Source organism: Epinephelus lanceolatus, chromosome 7 (genome assembly GCF_041903045.1).
Source record: "Epinephelus lanceolatus isolate andai-2023 chromosome 7, ASM4190304v1, whole genome shotgun sequence".
NCBI classification, from domain to species: Eukaryota; Metazoa; Chordata; class Actinopteri; order Perciformes; family Serranidae; genus Epinephelus; species Epinephelus lanceolatus.
This window is the reverse complement of record NC_135740.1, coordinates 22,086,041-22,092,904: the sequence shown is the minus strand read 5'-3', so window position 1 is coordinate 22,092,904 and position 6,864 is coordinate 22,086,041. Positions and strand designations below refer to the sequence as shown.

The following is a 6,864-nucleotide window of genomic DNA, read 5'->3' as shown; positions in this document are numbered from 1 at the left end:
TTGGAAAACTGGAAACTAGCATACACAGATGTAAGGAAGGTGATGGGGCGTTTAATTTTAAAATATTTAATTTCAACTACACTCTCACTTCAAGGCCAACTTTTTTGAATGAGAGGACATACTGTAAGTTTTGACTTATCATGGTCATTTTGCTGCTGGTGTCAGGACTGATGACTGCATCCTGCTTTTTTGTTTACAATGATAACCTGTGTATCTCAGCAGTAAACGTCCCTGGGTGGGCTTGAACCACCAACCTTTCGGTTAACAGCCGAATGCGCTAACCAATTGCGCCACAGAGACAGCTGTTGTTGAAGGGGAGGGGCCTCAATCTGCAAGCCCCACCCACTTGTATTTGCTGATCACTTCAAGATGACATTCTGGTCATTTAGGCTGATAGGTGTTTTAATTTATGTCCCTGCTTTTTGGAAAAGTGGAAACTAGCATACACAGACATAAGGAAGGTGATGGGGCATTTTATTTTAAATTTTGTCATTTCAACTACACTCTCACTTCGAGACCAACTTTTTTGAATAAGAGGACATACTGTAAGTTATGACTTATCATGGTCATTTTGCTGCTGGTGTCTTGACTGATGACTGCATCCTGTTTTTTTGTTTACAGTGATAATCTGTTTATGTGAACAGAAAACGTCCCTGGGTGGGCTTGAACCACCAACCTTTCAGTTAACGGCCGAACGCGCTAACCAATTGCGCCACAGAGACAACAGTTGTGGAAGGGGAGGGGCCTCAATCTGCAAGCCCCACCCACTTGCATTTGCTGATCACTTCAAGGTGCCAGCCTGGTTTTGTAGGCCAAAATGTTTATCAGTTTATTTACCTGCTTTTTGGAAAACTGGAAGCTTGCATACACAGACCTAAAGAAGGTAATGGGGTGTTTTATTTTAAATTTTGTAATAACAGGTACACTCCCACTTTGAAACCAACTTTTTTTGGATACAGTGACATGCTGTAAGAGATGGTCAATTTGCAACCTGCTTTTTTGTTTACAATGGTAACCTGTGTATCTAAGCAGAAAGCGTCCCTGGGTGGGTTTGAACCACCAACCTTTCGGTTAACAGCCGAACGCGCTGACCGATTACGCCACAGAGACAGCTGTTGGGCATTGTATAAGGGGGAGGGGCCTTATTCTGCAAGCCCCACCCACTTGCAAGTGCTGATCACTTCAAGATGACAACCTGGTCATGTGGGCCGATAGGTGTTTTAATTTATGTTCCTGCTTTTTGGAAAAGTGGAAACTAGCATACACAGACATAAGGAAGGTGATGGGGCATTTTATTTTAAATTTTGTAATTTCAACAACACTCTCACTTCGAGGCCAACTTTTTTGAATAAGAGGACATACTGTAAGTTATGACTTATCATGGTCATTTTGCTGCTGGTGTCTTGACTGATGACTGCATCCTGTTTTTTTGTTTACAGTGATAATCTGTTTATGTGAACAGAAAACGTCCCTGGGTGGGCTTGAACCACCAACCTTTCGGTTAACAGCCGAACGCGCTAACCAATTGCGCCACAGAGACAACTGTTGTTGAAGGGGAGGGGCCTCAATCTGCAAGCCCCACCCACTTGCATTTGCTGATCACTTCAAGGAGCCAGCCTGGTCATGTAGGACAATAGGTTTATCATGTCTATTTCCTTGCTTTTTGGAAAACTGAAAGCTACCACACGCAGAGCTGAAGAAGGTGATGGGGCGTTTTATTTTAATATTTGGGATTTCCGGTACACTCTCACTTTGTAACCAACTTTTTGGGATACAGTGACATGTTGTAAGAGAGCAAACTGCTGCTTGTTTGATGACTGCAAACTGCTTTTTTGTTTACAATGGTAACTTGTGTATGTAAGCAGAAAGCTTCCCTGGGTGGGCTTGAACCACCAGCCTATCGGTTAACAGCCGAACGCGCTGACCAATTGTGCCACAGAGACAGCTCCTGGTCAGTGTTGAGGGGGAGGAGCTTCAATCTGCAAGCCCCATCCACTTGCATTTTCTGATCACTTCAAGATGACAGCCTGGTCATGTAGGCCGATGGGTGTTTTAATTTATGTCCCTGCTTTTTGGAAAAGTGGAAACTAGCATACACAGACATAAGGAAGGTGATGGGGCATTTTATTTTAAAATTTGTAATTTCAACAACACTCTCACTTCGAGGCCAACTTTTTTGAATAAGAGGACATACTGTAAGTTATGACTTATCATGGTCATTTTGCTGCTGGTGTCTTGACTGATGACTGCATCCTGTTTTTTTGTTTACAGTGATAATCTGTTTATGTGAACAGAAAACGTCCCTGGGTGGGCTTGAACCACCAACCTTTCGGTTAACAGCCGAACGCGCTAACCAATTGCGCCACAGAGACAACTGTTGTTGAAAGGGAGGGGCCTCAATCTGCAAGCCCCACCCACTTGCATTTGCTGATCACTTCAAGGTGCCAGCCTGGTTTTGTAGGCCAAAAGGTTTATCAGTTTATTTACCTGTTTTTTGGAAAAGTGGAAGCTACCATACACAGACCTAAAGAAGGTAATGGGGTGTTTTATTTTAAATTTTGTAATAACAGGTACACTCCCACTTTGAAACCAACTTTTTTTGGATAAAGTGACATGCTGTAAGAGATGGTCAATTTGCTGCTTGCAACCTGCTTTTTTGTTTACAATGGTAACCTGTGTATCTAAGCAGAAAGCATCCCTGGGTGGGTTTGAACCACCAACCTTTTGGTTAACAGCCGAACGCGCTGACCGATTACGCCACAGAGACAGCTGTTGGGCATTGTATAAGGGGGAGGGGCCTTATTCTGCAAGCCCCACCCACTTGCAAGTGCTGATCACTTCAAGATGACAGCCTGGTCATGTAGGCCGATAGGTGTTTTAATTTATGTCCCTGCTTTTTGGAAAAGTGGAAACTAGCATACACAGACATAAGGAAGGTGATGGGGCATTTTATTTTAAATTTTGTAATTTCAACAACACTCTCACTTCGAGGCCAACTTTTTTGAATAAGAGGACATACTGTAAGTTATGACTTATCATGGTCATTTTGCTGCTGGTGTCTTGACTGATGACTGCATCCTGCTTTTTTGTTTACAGTGATAATCTGTTTATGTGAACAGAAAACGTCCCTGGGTGGGCTTGAACCACCAACCTTTCGGTTAACAGCCGAACGCGCTAACCAATTGCGCCACAGAGACAACTGTTGTTGAAGGGGAGGGGCCTCAATCTGCAAGCCCCACCCACTTGCATTTGCTGATCACTTCAAGGTGCCAACCTGGTTTTGTAAGCCAATAGGTTTATCCTGTCTATTTCCTTGCTTTTTGGAAAACTGGAAGCTATCATACGCAGACCTGAAGAAGGTTATGGTGCGTTTTATTTCAAAATTTGTGATTTCTGTTACACTCTCACTTTGAAACCAACTTTTTTGGATACAGTGACATGTTGTAAGAGATGGTCAGTTTGCTGCTTGTTTGATGACTACAACCTGCTTTTTTGTTTACAATGATAACCTATTTACTACTCTCTCTACTCTGAGTAGAAAACGTCCCTGGGTGGGCTTGAACCACCAATCTTTCGGTTAACAGCCGAATGTGCTGACTGATTGCACCACAGAGACGGGTTGGCTGATGTTGAGGGGGAGGGGCCTCTATTTGTAAGCCCCACCCACTTGTATTTGCTGATCACTTCAAGATGACATTCTGGTGTTGTAAGCTGATAGGTTTATTGCGCCACAGGTAAAGGAAGTGTACCAGAGGTGCAGTAAAAACCTTTTGTCTGGACCTCTTCATCTAAAATCTCACTGTGACTTTTTAGTTGAACTCTTCCTGCCTGTGGTATTAGTAAACTTTTTTTATGGAAGAAAAGCTGCTATCAAAGATCCACTATTTTCGACAATACATCCAGGCAGCAAACAAAGGAAATGTTGACTTTTCAGCAACAGTAACTTAACACGACTCCTATACAGCTGAACGCGAACATGAAGCAGTAAGATAAATCAGTTTTCTGAAGTACATACGGGACATAGAAGAGACACTAACTGTTAAACTACAGAGATTCAGTAGAAGCTACAAAAGTACTGAGAGCTGAACATGCAGAGACTCTGAAAAATACCTTTCTCTCTGGTCTTCTGCACTGAGAGACATTAGTTGAGTCTCGCAACACACACAGAGGTGGTCATTCGGGGGTGGTTGCAGTCGGCGAGAGGTAACTGCTACCCTCCAGGAGGTGGTCCGGTGCACTTTTGGCTCTCCTCTGGAGAAAGTCCATCTCAGGTGCAGTTTGGTATGTTAAAACAGTTTGACTCAGCGTGGCCAGTGTTAATGGCCGTACACTATAAATGGCTACTTATATTTAACTGAGGCAGAACCAGAAGCTTGCCAAAGTAAAACAAAGCACATTCAACTGGTAAGTTTAACTAGAGGTGAACACTTTGCAGCCTTTTGCAAAGCCACTGATAACAACAATTGTATTCAGATGAATTGAATTCGGTGCTTCACAATAAATAAATGCTGTGTGAATGAGCCCTAATGATATCATTACAATATGCATAAATTCTGGCTTGAGCACATGAATTTTCTGGGAGTACAAATTGTGTTCTGACTGCACACAACCCTACCACAGTTCAGTTTTTCTGGAACAGATCTCACTGATCACACGAGTAGCTTCTTGGTCCGCACCCAGGTCCAGAGAAAGCGTTCACGCTGCTGAATCATTAGGCGAAATGCTCCCAGATTTCACAACTGACAGTGTGAAAGCACCCTTAGAGTTGCAGTAGAGGGGAAGACATTTTTTGTCTGCCAACGTGCCACTTTTGTGTACTCTCTGAACTGATCCTGTGACAGGCAGGAGCTTTAAAAAGAACCTAGTTCAGTCTTTGCAATAGTTCCTCGAATAGACGTGTACTCTTTCTTTCTTTCGTTCTTTCTTCTTTCTTTTTCGTTCTCTCTCTCTCTAACCCTCACACGTACATACTTTCCCACCGATAATTACAGTACAATAGTATTCATTCCTGGGCAGGACCTTAAGCTTCCGGTGGTCAGGTTAAATTCCGTGGCCACTGTGCCACAGAGGTCAGGGAGCAGAGTCTGTCTTTGCTGGCATGGCTAACTCTCCGTGGGAAGAGGCGCTGTTGGAATTACAGGCTGGACTGCCCTCGGTCATCCAGGCCCTTTTTAACTTGAGGCAGCCTGGGAAAATCCACTTGTCCATCGCCCTGGTCACTGGAACGAGCCAGGTCCAAAGAAAGATTAAAATCATCCAGAAAAATAAAAAAATTGAATCCTAATCTTCTTAGGAGAGTGGAAGATTAAGGAATATTAATTTAGTGCTGCACAAGAGAAGAGAAAACAAGATAGCTTGTTTTCCCAACAGCTGTATGAAAATTTTATAGTTTTTATGGAGAGTACTTTTCTTGTGTACTGAGCATACTTTTATCTAATAATACTGAAATGATAGCAAGTAGAAACACACTTGATTACTCCTTTTCAGTAGAGCTACGTTAGATATTGGTAATGTAGAAGCAGGCACGCCTCCATGCTCCAGATCCACGGTGATCACTTATCCAAAAGGGCACCTGGGCCAATCAGATCAGTTAAGGGCATAAAGGGAAATAGGCCACAGGCACCCACTGAGAGCTTAGATAACATATGGTGCATAAACAGTCAATAGCAAAGGCGGTGTGTGTGTGTGTGTGTGTGCAAGTGTGTGCGTGCATGAGTGTGTATGTGTGTGCGACCAACTGAATAAATACACACCTGAAGGTGGTCCTGCAGTGGACGGCGGTGTATTGGCATTGCCAGTGAATAAGTAAGGGAACTATTGACCCGAGGGTCGACCTCCATGGGCGTTCACAGTACTCCACCCAATGAAAAGTGAAAAGTATTGACAAAATCAGTCAGTTAACCTCACTGTGAAAGCATAAAATTGCGGGGGGAAAAATCCCTTACTGATATTAGTGTATGAAAGAGTTTGCTGTATCTATTGCTCAGTGTGTCTTTACTGCAATACAGTCATACAAATTGTACCCCAGGCACACTGCATACACTGCATTTCTGTATGGACTTAGCTATTATGTGGACACAATGCTAGTATACCTTCCCACTTGGTTATAGTCTATGGAATCCATTGTTTGTGTCACAGTCCAGAAAATCAATACCACAGTCTTTGTTTCTCCTTCTGTTGCTTTTAACTGTGGTTCATGATGATCGATACGCTTGTTGAAGGTGCAGACACACATTGCTATTGTTGTTGTGATTAGAGTTATGATTTGGACTTCACCAGTAATCGGACCACATTTGACCAAGTCATTTTCAGTCTGGGCCAGTTGGTGTCTGGAGATAAAATCAGTTTGTGGTGATTAAGGAGTCTTATCTTTTGCCTTTTTATGTCTCCGCGCCCACAGCAGCCATGGTCTGAGGCATTATGTTCTTGGGTTGTCCATCTGTATGTATGTACATTCTCGTGAACACGATATCACAAGAACGTCTTGAGGGAATTTCCCCAAATTTGGCACAAATATCCTCTTGGAATCAACAAAGGACTGATTGGAATTTGGTGATCAAAGGTCAGGGTCACTATGACCTCACAAAACATGTTCTTGGCCATAAACCTAAAATTCATGTGCTAATTATGATCAAATTTCACATAGATGTGTAGAGGAATAAAATTATGAAATGATGACATTTTAAATTCACAAGGTCAAAGGTCAACTTAACTGTGACATCATAATGTTCTGGGCATTATTCAACACCATAACTCAGGAACAGAAGGGGAGACATTTGTTCAGATCCTGAATTGGTGATACAAATCTTGGGTGTCCATCTTGAAACTGTGCTGAATGTTTAGATCTTCTGTGCTGCTATGGGG

At 42.7% G+C, this 6,864-nt stretch overlaps 5 non-coding genes across 5 annotated transcripts; all 5 read right to left on the bottom strand.

Annotated features, from left to right (window-relative positions):
* Nucleotides 1-226: 226 nt before the first annotated feature.
* trnan-guu (transfer RNA asparagine (anticodon GUU)) lies at nucleotides 227-300 on the bottom strand. Its single transcript has one exon. It is a non-coding gene; the product is annotated as a tRNA-Asn (tRNA).
* Nucleotides 301-1,036: 736 nt separating this feature from the next.
* trnan-guu (transfer RNA asparagine (anticodon GUU)) lies at nucleotides 1,037-1,110 on the bottom strand. The gene has a single exon. It is a non-coding gene; the product is annotated as a tRNA-Asn (tRNA).
* Nucleotides 1,111-1,466: 356 nt separating this feature from the next.
* Nucleotides 1,467-1,540, bottom strand: trnan-guu (transfer RNA asparagine (anticodon GUU)). The gene has a single exon. It is a non-coding gene; the product is annotated as a tRNA-Asn (tRNA).
* Nucleotides 1,541-2,298: 758 nt separating this feature from the next.
* trnan-guu (transfer RNA asparagine (anticodon GUU)) lies at nucleotides 2,299-2,372 on the bottom strand. The gene has a single exon. It is a non-coding gene; the product is annotated as a tRNA-Asn (tRNA).
* A 751-nt stretch (nucleotides 2,373-3,123) lies between these two features.
* Nucleotides 3,124-3,197, bottom strand: trnan-guu (transfer RNA asparagine (anticodon GUU)). The gene has a single exon. It is a non-coding gene; the product is annotated as a tRNA-Asn (tRNA).
* Nucleotides 3,198-6,864: the final 3,667 nt, after the last annotated feature.